The sequence below is a fragment of the Hyperolius riggenbachi genome, chromosome 1 (genome assembly GCF_040937935.1).
Source record: "Hyperolius riggenbachi isolate aHypRig1 chromosome 1, aHypRig1.pri, whole genome shotgun sequence".
NCBI classification, from domain to species: domain Eukaryota; kingdom Metazoa; phylum Chordata; class Amphibia; order Anura; family Hyperoliidae; genus Hyperolius; species Hyperolius riggenbachi.
This window is the reverse complement of record NC_090646.1, coordinates 557,894,197-557,910,267: the sequence shown is the minus strand read 5'-3', so window position 1 is coordinate 557,910,267 and position 16,071 is coordinate 557,894,197.

Sequence of the window (16,071 nt, the reverse complement as noted above, 5' to 3'; positions counted from 1 at the left end):
TTGATCCTTAATATGGACAGACACGTTGTTAATAAGGATTGACATGTAAGAGGGTGGCACAGTTTAAATGAGGCTGCTCTTGTGAATTGATATACATCTCACGTGAAGTCTGCTTTTCAGTATAAGAGCCTGAGCACAGAAAGAGGATTAGAAGGTCTCTTATCTAAGAAGGATTTTCCCTTCTCTTCACAAGGAGCAACGGAACAGTAATGACACTTTCATGTTGCTAACTTAGAAGGAAACATGCAATGAGTGAAGCATGACTATCTTCTGATGCTTTGGAGATTCTGCCCTATCAACTCAACTGTGTAGCAATAGCAAAAATACAGGTGAAACTCAAAAAATTAGACTATTGTACAAAAGTCCATTTATTTCAGTAATTCAACTTCAAAGGTGAAACTAATACATGGAATAGACTCATTACATGCAAAGCAAGATATTTCAAGCATTAATTTTGTTTCAAGCATTAATTTTTGTTATAATTTTGATGATTAAAGAGAACCCGAGGTGCGTTTGAAGAATATTATCTGCATACAGAGGCTGGATCTGCCTATACAGCCCAGCCTCTGTTGCTATCCCAAACCCCCCTAAGGTCCCCCTGCACTCTGCAATCCCTCATAAATCACAGCCACGCTGCTGACAAACAGCTTGTCAGAGCTGGCTGTGTTTATCTCTATAGTGTCAGTCTGCTGCTCTCCCTGCCTCCTGCAGAACTCCAGTCCCCGCCTGCATCCCTTCCCTCCCTGCTGATTGGAGGGAAGGGACGGGGGCAGGGACCGGAGCTCTGCAGGAGGCGGGGGAGCAGCTGAGACTGACACTACAGATGTAAACACAGCCGCACAGCACGGCTGTGATTTATGAGGGATTGCAGAGTGCAGGAGGACCTTAGTGGGGTTTGGGATAGCAACAGAGGCTGGGCTGTATAGGCAGATCCAGCCTCTGTATGCAGATAACATTCTTTAAACACACCTCGGGTTCTCTTTAAAGGACTTACGAGCTGAAGCAACAAAAAAAGAGTTAATTACTTTAGCTGAATGTCAGACCTCAGGGCAGACGATCTGTGCCTCCCTTGCTATTTGTAGACCCTCTGTTATGTTAATCCAGCTATCATTAGTGGCCCCGACCCGGGCCAGGGTCGCCTTAGCTCATGACGATTAGAATCGCCGCTTTAAAACTCCTCTGCCTGCGCAGTACTGCAGCTGCACAGGATTACAGCCCTGGGAGCGCACATCGTCACTCGGTATACTGTTATACGTCATGTGGGCGTCACCACATGACAGCCCACATGACTGACTGCACTTCGAGCCGGCCGCGCCCCCTCAGCACAGAATACCAGCGCTGAGCGAGGGAGGCCGTTACCTAGCTACAGGACTTGTTTACTGCAGATTTGCAGAGTACTTTATTTTATTCAAATCTGCAGTAAACAAGTCCTGTAGCTAGGTAACGTCCTCCCTCGCTCAGCGCTGGTATTCTGTGCTGAGGGGGCACGGCCGGCTCAAAGTGCAGTCAGTCATGTGGGCTGTCATGTGGTGACGCCCACATGACGTATAACAGTATACCGAGCGACGATGTGCGCTCCCAGGGCTGTAGGCAGAGGAGTTTTAAAGTGGCGATTCTAATCGTCATGAGCTAAGGCGACCCTGGCCAGGGTCGAGGCCACTAATGATAGCTGGATTAACATAACAGAGGGTCTACAAATAGCGAGGGAGGCACGATCCGTCTGCCCTGAGGTCTGACATTCAGCTAAGGTAATTAACTTTTTTTTGTTGCTTCAGCTCGTAAGTCCTTTAAGGCTTACAGCTTATGAGAACCCCAAAAAGTCATCTACTCGGTGAATCGGGATGGCGGAAGTAAGGGCTCACGGAGGGGATGTCCTTCTCAGGTATTCTTAAGCTTATTATTTCACTGCGGATTTCACTGCACTGCTGAGTGCTGACTTGCACTAGCACTTTATTTTCACCACCTGTTATCACTTTGATACACTTATTTCCTATATTCTATACATAGTATTTACATGTAATTTCATGCATTGCGTATCCTTGTATTCAGGGCAGATATTGCACTTTATGTCACTATTTGTACTTTATGTATCCCCCATTGGTTCTCCATGCTATATTGACTATTTGGTACATATTCATTATTGATATCCCCCACTGTTTTTAATGTAATTGTTCAATAAAAGATTAGTTTTGCCTATACCAGTCTGTGTGGCCTAATATACTGCAAATGTACTATAATAAGTCCCACAACAAAAAATGCCAATCATTTTATATATTGAGAGATAGTTTATGGCTATTCTGTGCTTCCCTACAAGCACTCATGCACGCAGTCCTTTTTCCTGCATTTGGTTCGGGCTACCTCAAACCAAATCCTCAATAATATAGGTGAAACTTGAAAAATTAGAATATCATGCAAACGTTTATTTGTTTCAGTAATTCAACTTAAAATATGAAACTAATACATGAAATAGACTCATTACTTGTAAAGTGAGCTATTTCAAGCCTTTACCTGTTATAGTTTTGATGATTATGGCTTACAGCTTATGAAAACCTCAAAATCAAAATCTCAGACCATTCTAATATCGTAAAAATGTTCAATATTCTAGGCTCAAAGTGTCAGACTCTAATCAGCTAATTAATCCAAAACACCTGCAAAGGGTTCCTATTTCATAGATTAGTTTCACCTTTTAAGTTGAATTACTGAAATAAATGGACTTTTGCACGATATTCAAATTTTTCGAGTTTCACCGGTACATATTTTTTAATTTACTCATTTTCAAGAGAAGATTGACAATATTCTTACTTTGTCTGTTTACCTTCTGTTCAGAGAGATCTTGGACATATTATGGCACATACGTATTATTTTAATGGTATTATAGAAACCTGACTTACACACAGCTAGGTTTTGAAGGGACAGGCTAAAGCAGGGGTAGGGAACCTTGGCTCTCCAGCTGTTATGGAACTACAAGTCCCACAATGCATTGCAGGAGTCTGACAGCCATAGTCATGATTAATAAAGGCAAATGCATGCTGGCATTTATAGTTTTATCACAGCTGAGAGCCAAGGTTCCCTACCGCTGGGCTAAAGAGAAGACTTGGTGGAAGGTTTCTCTGTGTTAGAAACGATCATATGCTCACCATATGATGAGACAGTCAAGTGGGACAATTTCTGGGCAACCATACCACTTTACATGTACCATGAGAGGATTCCTAATTCCAGATTATATAATTAATTTGTTCAAACCGCTTCCTACTACTACGAACAATGGCCTCAATTCATAAAAGCCTTTGCGGTAAAAAAATCTGGGAGGGAAAATACAGCATTCGGTATTTTAGACCTTTGTGTGCTAATTCATAAAGATTTTCACAGCTGCCTTTGAAGTTTGGTAAATTACCACAGCCCATTGAGCGGTACAGCAGAAGTGTGGCGATATCTATCTTTTGTTACAAGCTGCAATTATGGGTCCCTGCACAGACTCATAGAGACTTCGGCTCCCTGCACAGACTCACAGACACTTCGGCTCCCTGCACAGACTCACAGACACTTCGGCTCCCTGCACAGACTCACAGAGACTTCAGCTCCCTGCACAGACTCACAGAGACTCCAGTTCCCTGCACAAACTCACAGAGACTTCGACTCACAGAGACTTCGGCTCTCTGCACAGACTCAGAGACTTCGGCTCCCTGCACGGACTCATAGAGACTTCGGCTCCCTGCACAGACTCACAGAGACTTCGGCTCCCTGCATAGAAGGAGACTTTGCATTGTTAAGACCTCACCAGAGGTGTCTGACTTACCGCTTATTGAAGGCTTTATAAATTGACATTTGCTGACAATTTACTGACATGTGTTGGAGGTAATTACAGCCAAGTCGGTACCTCACTGCTCGGTAATTTCAGTTTTTCATGTGGTAACAGCCTTTATGAATTGACACTTTGCTAAGTGCTCGGTAAAGTCTGCTGTTTTCAGCATTACCGCATGCGGTAACGCTTTATGAATTGAGGACAATGTAGTGAGGAAGGCAGAGATTGAAACAAGCCCAGTTTTATAACTGTCTGTCAACATCATAAACAGTTTAAACTACGTTGTGTGAGGCTTGAACAAATTAAAGGTAATTGAATATATTATTTAAAGGTCATCCAAAATAAAAAAGTTAAGCTTTACATACCTGGCGAATCAGCTAATTTCAACACAGCACTGCACCAATCATTTGACCGCAGTCATAGGCCCGTAATGAGTTACGGCTATAACCGTAATTAGAGTTACGGCAATAGTTAGTGCCTGAATTACATATTCTCTCCAGCTGTGACAACTCGGAGGGTGAATAGCATTAACTCCACCCAGGAGTTTGCCTGCAGCAGGGTGAACCGCCTTTCAGCTTCACCCTGGACCGGAATTCGGTCATTTCAAATGTACACATACCTGGGGTTTCTTTCAGCTCCTAGAAGTCTATCTGGTCCAGCGCTGCAGTTCCACTGCCCTCCAAGGTGCCGCTGTCCTCTCTGTAAGATTGCCAACCACAGGCTTCTGTGCATGCGCTGGCATGCTGTGGGCCTCTCACAACCGCACTTGCACAGTTCACGGGAGCATAATCACAAGATGCGTGCCCCTACAGAGGGGACAGTGGCACTCTGAAGGGCAGCTGAACTGCAGCACAGGACTAGATAGACTTCTAGGGGCTAGAAAAAGCCCCAAATAAGTAAAACTTAAAGTGAACCTCCAGATTAAAATCTACTCAGCAGAACTGAAAAGGCTTGGTGTTTCTTTAGGGCTCTTTCACATTAGGGCAGATTTTCTGCGTTTCAACGCAAAGGGTAAAGTTTCATTTTAGCTTTCACATATAACGCAGCCTTTTTGTGCGTTGCGTTACACTGCACCCAGGCGCAGTTTTTCGGCCGACGCTAGCTTTATGCGTTACAATGTTAGTCAATGTAAAACGCACACTATGCGCGTTTTTAATCCGTTAACACAGGCAATCAGTCCCAGAATGCAACAGAGGAACAATGTGGAAAGTTGAAAACTAAAAGAAAAAAAAAAATTACCTGCGTTTTTCTATGTGCTGTAACGCATTGAAAACGGATTAAAAACGCACACTCACTGCAGTGCAACGCATATCAAAATGCATTAAAACGCATACAACAAAACGTATGCTTTGAGCGTTCTCCAACGCAAGCTCTGATGTGAAAGAGCCCTTAACAGTTTCACAGCATCAAAACTTTGTTTTTCTTACCAAAGCCTCATTTTTAGCTGCATTGTTAGCTAAGCTCCGCCCCATCAAAGAAAACTGCCCAGGCATTTTTCCCCGTTGCTGTGCAAAGCATGATGGGATTTCTGATGTTGTTCTCGTTGCCTAGCAACTGGGAGAAGTGATCAGGACACAGGACAGTTGGAACTGGGTCTCATGCTCCCTGTCACCTCCTTTGAACCAAAAAGATGGCTGCCCTCATAAAATCACAAACATTTGCCTGTTCTTTTAAAACAGGGTGGGTAAGAGATTATATCACCTATCTATTTTAATTAAAATAACTAATGTAACTTAATGACAGTATGTTTGTTTAGGCTGAAGTTCCTCTTTAACTTTTTTTTTTCCAGCTCAGATTCCTTTAGAGAGGCACCATATTTTGAATGTGAAAAAATAAAGAGGCATCATAGCGACATACAGTAGAATGCAATACATTATTCAGGATACCCAATTCCCAATTACACAGTATAATTTTATCAGAGTAAAGGATTTCTACTTACCTGGGGCTTCCTCTAGCTCCCTGTAGTCCCTCTGCTCCCTCCATTGTGGCGCTGTGAAGTCCGAGATCTACTCGGGTTGCAGGCCACTGCGCATGAGCTGTTCCTGGCTGCGCACTTCCTCCATTACGCTCCCATAGCCGGATGTCATCTGCACAAGCACGGTTACAATTTTAATGAATTGTGTATGCGCAGAACACTCCCGGCTAAAGGACTGCGTTCGGGTGCTGTTGCATGCAGTTGGGACAGTAGTCTGCGAATGAGGCAAGTCACAGACTTTATAGGGCTCACAGTGTCACAATAGAGGGAACCCGGCGGACGGCAAGTTAGCAGATGGACTACAGGGGGCTGGAAAAAGCCCCAGGTAAGTAAAAATCCTTTGCTCCCTTTGTCTCAGGTGCACTTTAAGGAGGTTTCCAGGGAGGACAGTTGTATACTATATTAACGAATCTCTGGCGTTCTCCTGCTATGTTGGGGTTGACAGGCAAGGACTACTGTTAAATGTTTTACATGTTTTCTGGTTTCCATCAATAATACACTTCTTTCTTCTTCTTTGCTTGCTTTGTACCTGCCCTGAGTGTATTGAATACTTTACTATGTCAGTGGGATGTCTGTTGTTTTTTTTAGGTCGATGGCTGAAATACCGGGACCCATAGCGAAAGATCCAGGCAGCAGAGGAGGACGGTGAGGGACCAAGCAGCCTGAAGGGGGCTGGAGTCCCAGGTACCGTATTTTCCGGAGTATAAGATGCTCCAGAATATAAGACGCACCTAGGTTTAGAGGGCAAAAATCTGGGAAAAAGTGAATCTTATATTCCGGAAAATACGGTATGTAAATTTTTTTCTAATTTCATCCATCTCAGGTTTCCTTTAATTTGTGCTGTTCTCTTAAATACATGATTTCACAAACATCTCTCTTGTGGGTCTCATGTGTCCATACAGCGTATGCCAGCCATTATATACGTTTTTCTTCCAGAATTTTATTGGTGCCACCTGTCTTGCATACTTGTAAGAAGTACAGCCCACAAAATACTCTAATTTCTTTTGCTTTCAGAAATGTGTCGTACTGTAGTCATTTTCAGACTGGTCAGTGCATTTTCATTGAAGCTGATTACAGGCACAGTAGTGCTGCTAATGGACAAGGTAAACACGTCCTTGTCTATAAGTGTATTCACCATCACAGCCCTCGCATTAGCAGGCATGGCAAGTGCCAAGTCCATTTGGCAGCAGAATTAATCTGTGAATGTGGAAGCAGCACTAATTACGTCTTAGATGCTATTTAGTTATACAGCTTTAATGCATTACAGCTTCAAGCCCAACAGCACAGTTCTACCGCAAAACACAATAGCTCCATTCAGAAGCCATTACCACCAGGTTCCTATCTAAGTGAATTAAACTTGGAACGGAATTATATATTTAAATATTTGGCTCGCTGGCTCTTATTACTGTTTACATTATTCACTAATTGAACTTATCACCGTTATTTGCATTTGGAAAGGGTTTTTGCCATTTACCAGACTGGAAAAGAAACAACTAACTTGGATGAATGTAGAGAATCGTTATTTAGAACTGAAATTAAAACGTACAGTTTTAACACGGTGAAGCATTTCAAGAGAATTAGTATGTCTGAACTGCATCCAGTCAGCATGCCGGGGTTTATGGAGCTTGCTAAATCTTGCCTGTCTTTTTTTGCCAAAGGTTAGTGGCCTATTAATTAACTATTATTACGCAGAAATCACCGTGCGGATGTTTGCAGAATGACATCTGCGAGAAGCTAGAGAGAAAAAACAAAAGGCTGCAATGTCTACAGCAAACCTTTGCCATCTGTTGGCAGCAACAGGCTATTACATGCCGCCTTTCTCCAATCATGGCATTCTCTTGCTCACAATTCAGCAACAGCTCTCCTGAAGACTAGCATAAGCCAGAAAACTTTTGTATGACTCCTTGTAACAGGATAGTGATTGAAAACACATAATTTCCCTGTGCGAGAGCAGAAAGAACAACAGTAATGTTAGCCCACTTTTCCACGGCTGAACTGCCTCCTGGCTGCTGGCCATAAGCTCCATTGGCAGCATTTGGTAACACCATGTGTGTCACATTTCACATGCAGTGTTTAGACATACCTGAATCAAAGGATTAAAAAAAGATTAACCTTGTATGGAGGAAGAAAATCGCTAAAACATAACTTTTATTAGAAAGCTAAAACTGACATATCTAGGAAGCTAGAAAGCTGCTGATAATGACACAATAGTGCAGTGAAAACAGTGTAATCCTCCCTGCACACTGCAAATCCGATTTGCGATTCCAATTTTCCCTGGATGCTATCAAAAGAAAAACGCAGAAAAAAACGCAGCATGCAGTACCGATTAAAAATCTAAATTGGAATCGCATGTAGTGTGCAAGAGGACTAATAGGTACGGAGGTTGTTTCCAATCCATTATAGAGAGTATACTAGGATTGAAGATCTAACACACTGAGTAGCAGATTAAATAAAACACCACCCTATACACATAAACCCTACATGTTTGAATTCCTCATAACAGGAATCTTCGTCAGGGGAAGAAAAAGTGACAAGTGCTATAGGTGCCCTGTGCTAAAGTGCAAAAATACCTACATAACAGCCACAATCACAAATCTACACATATTGATTTAGCCCAATCCACATCTGGGGATTGCAAACTCCATAGCCTCTAAAGAAGCGGGTAACCGGCGAAACAGCTGTCAGGCTGCCCCCACCCCAAATGCATGCCACTGTCTGTACCTGCAGAAGCACAATAAAGGTACCGATTGTCTGATTCAGTGCCGCTATCTGTCTGCAATATCCACAGGGGGGCAGGGAGTGTGTTTATAAATGGCAATGTCTGTTTTTCTTCTTATCTGGCAGCTGTAAGATGATCCGCAGGCTCATGGAGGATCAAACAACATGAACAAATTATACGGAGAGTATCATTCATTTCTTCATCTATTTTATATTTTTGAACTTCTCACTTTGCAAGGTACTGATTTATTCTTTTCCCCCTACTGCTCTCTTCTGATAAAGTTTATCTTTAAGTGTGATGTTAAACATGGTTCGGACATCAAGCAAATAGTCTTGTCTCTAAAATCCAAAATAAGCACATGGGAATCCAGGAAATACAATTACCTAAATCATAACTTTATTTTTACTTCCAAGTTAGCTTTAAGCCAATTAGCCTCTGGGCCAAGTTAATGGATGGGCAGAGAATTCTCATACTAGTATAGGGAAGACAAAGTTATATGTTGTACTTTCAATTGGTTAACTTTTATTAATAATATTCTATATTCACATATCTGACTTTATGTATAAGGCTGCTTTCACAATGGCACGTTAGAGCAGCCTGTAACGCAGCCCAACTCACAGTAATGAAAAATCAATGGGCTGTTCACAGTGCCCACGTTGCGTTAGTGTAACGCTGGCCGTTCAAAGAAAGTGCAGCATGCTGTGCGTTATACGCGATTTTAGCCGTGTTCGACTGTTTGCACATGCTCAGTGCAGGAGAGGAGGAGGGCAGAGTCCGCTATTGTCCCTAGCCACATGGCTAATTGACCAGTTTACCACCAGGGGCGTAGAAACGCGTACCGCCCCGCCGATGTCCGCACTCCCGCTCGCTCGTGCACGCTCTCCCACACGCCGCCCGCTCGGAGATCAATGAACGGGAAAAACCGTTCCTGTTCGTTTATCTAAGCATCTAAGCCCCCCAGCAATGATCGGCTGCTTCTATGAGAAGCAGCGCGATCATTGTGAAAAAAAAAAAGTTTCCCAGCCTCACTGAACGTCCTATAAGCGTACTTTCGACGCTTACAGGTCGCATGAACAAAAAAGTACTGTGGCCATGTTGTGGCCAAATAGTAAAACTACATCCAAAAACATTTTTCATATATAAATACCTAGTTTTACATTATAAATTAACTCATTACCTCCCACACTCCCCAATTATTTTTTTGTAATAAAAAGAAAAAAAAATTACAATAAAAAAAAAAATACATAGTTACTATAGGGAGTGAACTCTTTAAATATTTATGTCAAGAGGGTATAACACTGTTACTTTATAAACTATGGGCTTGTAATTAGGGATGGATGCAAAACTGAAAAAAATGCACCTTTATTTCCAAATAAAATATTGGCGCCAAAAATTGTGATAGGGACATAATTTAAATGGTGTAATAACCGGGACAAATGGGCAAATACAATACATGGGTTTTAATTATGGAGGCATGTATTATTTTAAACCTATAATGGCCGAAAACTGAGAAATAATGAATTTTTTCTGTTTTTTTCTTATTCTTCCTATTAAAATGCATTTACAGTAAAGTAGCTCTTAGCAAAATGTACCACCCAAAGAAAGCCTAATTGGTGGCGGAAAAAACAAGATATAGTTCATTTCATTGCGATAAGTAATGATAAAGTTATAGACGAATAAATGGAAGGAGCGCTGAAAGGTGAAAATTGCTCTGGTGGTCAAGTTTAAAGAGACTCCGTAACAAAAATTGCATCCTGTTTTTTATCATCCTACAAGTTCCAAAAGCTATTCTAATGTGTTCTGGCTTACTGCAGCACTTTGTACTATCACAGTCTCTGTAATAAATCAACTTATCTCTCTCTTGTCAGACTTGTCAGCCTGTGTCTGGAAGGCTGCCAAGTTCTTCAGTGTTGTGGTTCTGCTATGAACTCCCCCTTCCAGGCCCTCTATGCACACTGCCTGTGTGTTATTTAGATTAGAGCAGCTTCTCTCTTCTCTCTTCTATTTTACAAGCTGGATAAATCGTCCTCTGAGCTGGCTGGGCTTTCACATAGTGAGGAATTACAGACAAGGGCAAAGCTGTTTGCAGGAAGAAAAGAGCAGCCTGAAACTTCAGTGCATGAGAGATGCAGGGGGAAAGAAACACACAAATGATCTCTTGAGATTCAAAAGGAAGGCTGTATACAGCCTGCTTGTGTATGGATGTATTTTCTATGTGTGGACATACTGTACATCAACCTACTTCCTGTTTTGGTGGCCATTTTGTTTGTTTATAAACAAACTTTTTAAAACTGTTTTTAACCACTTTTAATGCGGCGGGGAGCAGTGAATTGTGACAGAGGGTAATAGGAGATGTCCCCTAACACACTGGTATGTTTACTTTTGTGTGATTTTAATAATACAGATTCTCTTTAATATTCACTGCACTGTGTGATGTGCAGTGTTTACTTCCTGGTGCGGCCGCTTTGTGCGGCGATTGGCTGGCGGGACCACGTGATGCGGAGTGTTCCGAGTTTAGCACCACCATGCGTTGCGTTAGGGGAACGTTATGCGACCTTAACGTACCCTCTAACGCAACGTCTCTGTGTGAAAGAGCCCTAAAGGTATCGGATGTGATTAGCAACTGTGGATTGTGATATGTCTTAACCATCATTTTTTTTAATTATCTTTGCTGTGCACTGCTGCAAAAAACGTAAAAAAAATGTATTGTGGGAAATAAATAGCGTAGCACACTGTATGGTAGATAGAACAGCTAAAGAAATTGCTTTCTGGAGCGAGCATTCACATCAAGAACTTTATTACAATATCAAATGTCTGTTCACAGCCCAACTGCACACACACGGGTAACCGTTTGATGTGCAGAAGACCGGCTTCTTGTGCATCATAAAGAGTCAATCTCCTATTCACCAAATGGTAACCTCTGGTGGCTGAAGGGAGTAAAAGTAAATGCATGTCAACAGAGCAGCTGCTGGGAAGTTCTTAAGGTGCCCATACATCAGAAGATGTATGGGCAAATCAACCAAGAGACAGATCTCTCTCCCCCCCCCCTCCCACCGGTGCAGTATACTTTACCTGTCCATTGCTGGCTGCGGGCTCCATCCACATACACGCAGTCCACGTGGTTGATGGGGTGATGTCACAAACGCACCCGCATTACGCCTGCAACCACGTGGGGCGCCTGTATGCGGACAGAGCCCAGAGCCAGCGACGGACAGGTAAAGTATACTGCACCGAGCAGGAACATTTTACATTGGGGTAGACCATGCCGGGTAGTTTAATTGCGTTCGTACCGATATCCCACGCTGTTACCGCCACACACCTAATCAAGCAAGTCAGCCCTACATCTAGCAACATGTCTGACCGATAAATGCGACCAATTTTGGACAAAAATTGATTGCATTGTCGATCGGGCATGCTCTTGGTGGCATCCATTTTCATCCGATTATAATAATTGAATCGGATGGACAATCGGTTGCCAAGTTGCCTGATATACGGCCACCTTTAGAGCAGGTATTTAGAATAATAACGTCCAGAGATCCATTGTAGGTATAAATAGCACAATTGCATGTACACGTCCACTTAGGCTTTAAACCAAAAGTCTGCTAAAGTCCTTCCATGAATCACCACACATTAGCTATGAAACAGGACACTGCACTTGGCTATCTAATAAGGATCTGCTTGCTTGTGCTAAGTGGTTTTTCATATGAGGGTAGAAAAAAATCCATCTCAATGGCTCCCAGCAGCTCATAGCATATACTTGGGTGAAGCTTTCTATTCATAACCCCTGCTGGCTTGTTGCTTTGGGATATTATGCTATCACCATTTTTGATATAGGGAGCATTTATTATGCCAACAGTAAAAAGAAAGTAAGCAAAATACAATATACGATTTTTGTTAGCTAGACAGTGATTTTCAGTAGCACAGTCAGAATCTATTACGTCCCGACACCTTCCGAGGATTAGATTTAAGTCCTCTTGTCTGGAGTCTGCAGTGCCATAATCACTTACAATGACAGACAAGTTCAACTCTTTCAGCCTGCACATCTATTACCGTGACAGAAGGAATAACTGATTGTTTTTCTTTATTCCTTGCTGGCTATAAACACTGTTTCCTGGATTGCTGGCATAAAGCACAACCTGGTTATGTGGCACCGCATAATAAAATGCCTTTTTCTGAGCTATACTTCAGTTTCTTAAAGCAGAAGCCCATCACAGGTCATCACTTTCAACGTGTCCAAAAAAGCATGTAGTGGGCAAAGCCAGGCAACCCAAATCTGCTGGCTTATAAGAAACTTCACTTTTACACTTATTTATAAGCTGTTTGGAGGTATTTGCCCTAAATTAGTGCAGGAGGTGGAATGGTATGACTATTTGTGTAAGTCTTGTGGGAGCAGCGTTAAAGCGGTCATGAGCAAAAGCTCGGGTTCAAAATACGACATTAACCTGAAAAGACGGAAGCCTCAGGATCCTATTGAGGCTTCCCTCAGTGATCCGATGTCCCCCGTCGCTGAGCGCGGACCCCCTATACATCAGGGCCAGGCTCCTCCTCCTCCTCTCCTCGCACAGCTACGGCTTACTGCACATGGGATTTGATTAGCGACAATGCCTTGTCGCTAATCTTCTGGGGGACCATGCTCAGCGACAGAAGACCAAGGGAAGCCTCTAAAGCTTCCCTCTCTTTAGTTTCAGCTTGGGTACACTTTAAGTAGGTACCCAGTTTTGGAATACATTAAAGAGAAACTCCGACCAAGAATTCAACTTTATCCCAATCAGTAGCTGATACCCCCTTTTACATGACAAATCTATTGCATTTCACAAACAGACCATCAGGGGGCTCTTTATGACTGATATTGTGGTGAAACCCCTCCCACAAGAAGCTCTGAGTACCGCGGTACTCTGGGCAAACTGCCACAATGTAACAAGACTCACAGACAGGAAATGGCTGTTTACAGCTGTCTCTAACAGCCAAAACAGCTAGAAACAGCTACATAACCTGCCCACAGTAACAATGTCACCATGTAATAAATGTCAGAATGTGAATCTGGGAGAGAAAAGATTTTACAATGAGCAAACACTGACTAAATCATTTATACATAATTATTGTAAAAATGAAGCACTTTTTTTATTACATTATTTTCACTGGAGTTCCTCTTTAAGTCTAACTACTGGCAGTTGTAACTTTACACTAAACTCTTAGTTCAAACAGCCAGTAGGTGGATCAGCTCTGCCCACTATAGTATAGCTATTCAGCCGCTGAGTATTGTACTGTGTTAGTCATCTGTAAAAGCAGGAAGTTTTGAATCAAGATGATACAATTTATTGGCTAACCTAAAAGAAAAATAGTAATAAGTCTTTTTCAGACACCATTCCTGTATACAGGAATAGAGTCTGAAGAAGGTTTATTAGCTGATAGCTATCTCTTTTACTGGTCATAAACCAGGAAGAGGATTGAATTATTACCGGAGAACGGAGGGAGACCCCAGGGCACAGGAGGTGAGGTAAGGTAAGGATCCGCAATGCTCCCCATACACACAGTAGGCTTCCTTTTTGAATTTACTTTAGCGTAAGGTATCTTTTAAAGCTGCAGCATATTTTGGATACTTACCTCAGGAGGGGGAAGCCTCTGGATCCTGAAGAGGATTTCCCTCTCCTCGTCATCTAGGCCAATTCAGTTATGAGGCCCCCAAAGTGCGGCCACCCTGTGCCGGCACAGTAGTACGAAGAAAAAGCAGAGCCCGATCAGGTCTGTGTTACTGCACATGCACAGATGGCTTGCGCATGTGCAGAAGCATGGACCTGATTAGGCTCAGCTTTTTCTGTCATTGCAGGTCTGTGCTTTTATGCCCAAGCGAGCCATCAACAGGGTTCCCAGTGCTGGAACAGGCAAGTGGAAGCCTCTCCAGGATCCAAAGCTTACCCCTCTAAAAGGGAGTACCCGGTGGGGGCACTTTTTTCCCTACAGGTACACTTTAATTTAGTAGTTTGAAAAGAGAAACAGTATCTGGCTCCAAATGCACCAGGGGGGAACAACCGGAGCTGGGGAAAGAAGCAAGCACATCTAATGATGTTATGGTATCCAGTAGAAAGCGGGGCACCACTTTAAAATCCCTTTATTCCAGTTAGGCAAGAGCAGGTACAGAGCAGTGGGGGTATCAAGTGCCTGACAGCTGTTTCGCTGGCTAAACCAGCTTCTTCAGAGGCAGAATACATTCTTTTAAGTTTATGCAAATTTATATAGCTTCAAAATGGACCAATCGATTTAAACCTAGGTTTAAATTGATTGGTCCATTTTCAAACTGCATATATTTGCATACAAATTTGCATCAACTTGGAAATATTTACATATCATTGATCAGTTCTACCAGGTAATATGCATAGCTCCGCCCCCAAACAGCAACATGCTTCCTGCTTGACAGGAAGTGTGCCATGGTTGTTTTGCTGATTGGTGTATGCATGCTGCACCGCCACCACAACAATCTACATATAGATTGTTGTGGTGCAATAGACTCCAATGCAAATGACTGCCACATGATACCTCTGCCTCGCTGGATCCACTTCCGCCACATTGCACCACAGGTAGCGTGCCCAATCTCATAAAGAGAATCATGGAAAATGTGACGGGGAAGTGTACCATGGCGCAGCATACGTGAAAGGGTCCTTAGTGAAAATCTTCTGCTGCCCAGTAGATCCAAGAATGGGCTCAGACACACTATAAGCGCTTTTCTGAGCTCTTTTTGTCCTCCAGAGCTTCCTGAGAGCTTTTTTTTTTTTTTTAAACGCTCTTATCGACTTCTATTAAAATCGCGGTAAAAAAAACCCCAGTAAACGACTATTCATCCAGACAGTTTATTACTGATTTTTGTATGTTTTTACAGTAGCATAGTTATTGCTGTTTTACAGGAATTACATTTTCCCAGATACATAGAGATGAAAAACCATGGCAGAGATCTTTCCAGAAAGAGCTTACAATCCTTAGAAGTTAACGGGAAGTAAAATATGCTGAGGAAATACTGGTGTAGATTCCATTCTATTTCAATTCCTTGAAGCACAAGTTCACTTTTGCTTAGAAAAAACAAAAACAAAACTGAAAATCTTGTTTTGGAACCATTAATAAAAGTAATGACAGCAGTGCCGGCGCTTCTCTTCTTCTTATATACAGACACCATTTTTTGCCTGAGCACGCTGAGTATTTACACCCTCCATGCCCGTCGTGGTGACTGTGCCGCCTCCTTCCTCCTCCCCCCATTTTCTCATAAGGATTCACTGCAGTGCCAGCGTTTCTACACCTTTTTTTCTCCATCATACCTTGACATTTTAAAGCAAACCTGTGATCCAGTGCCAGGACCAAGGGGGGCAGGAGGAACAAAGGGGGACAGCGTGGCAAGGTGGAGACACAGTGGAGCAAGAGGTAGCACATAGGGGGACACTGAGGAAACGGGACAGAGGTGACACAGTGGAGGGAGGGCAGAGCTAGCACAGCGGTGAAAACTGCATGGAAACAGAGGTGGACACTGGAGGCACAGGTGGGAAAAGAGGAAGTACAGGGGACAGAGATGGTACAGCATTCTTAAAGAGA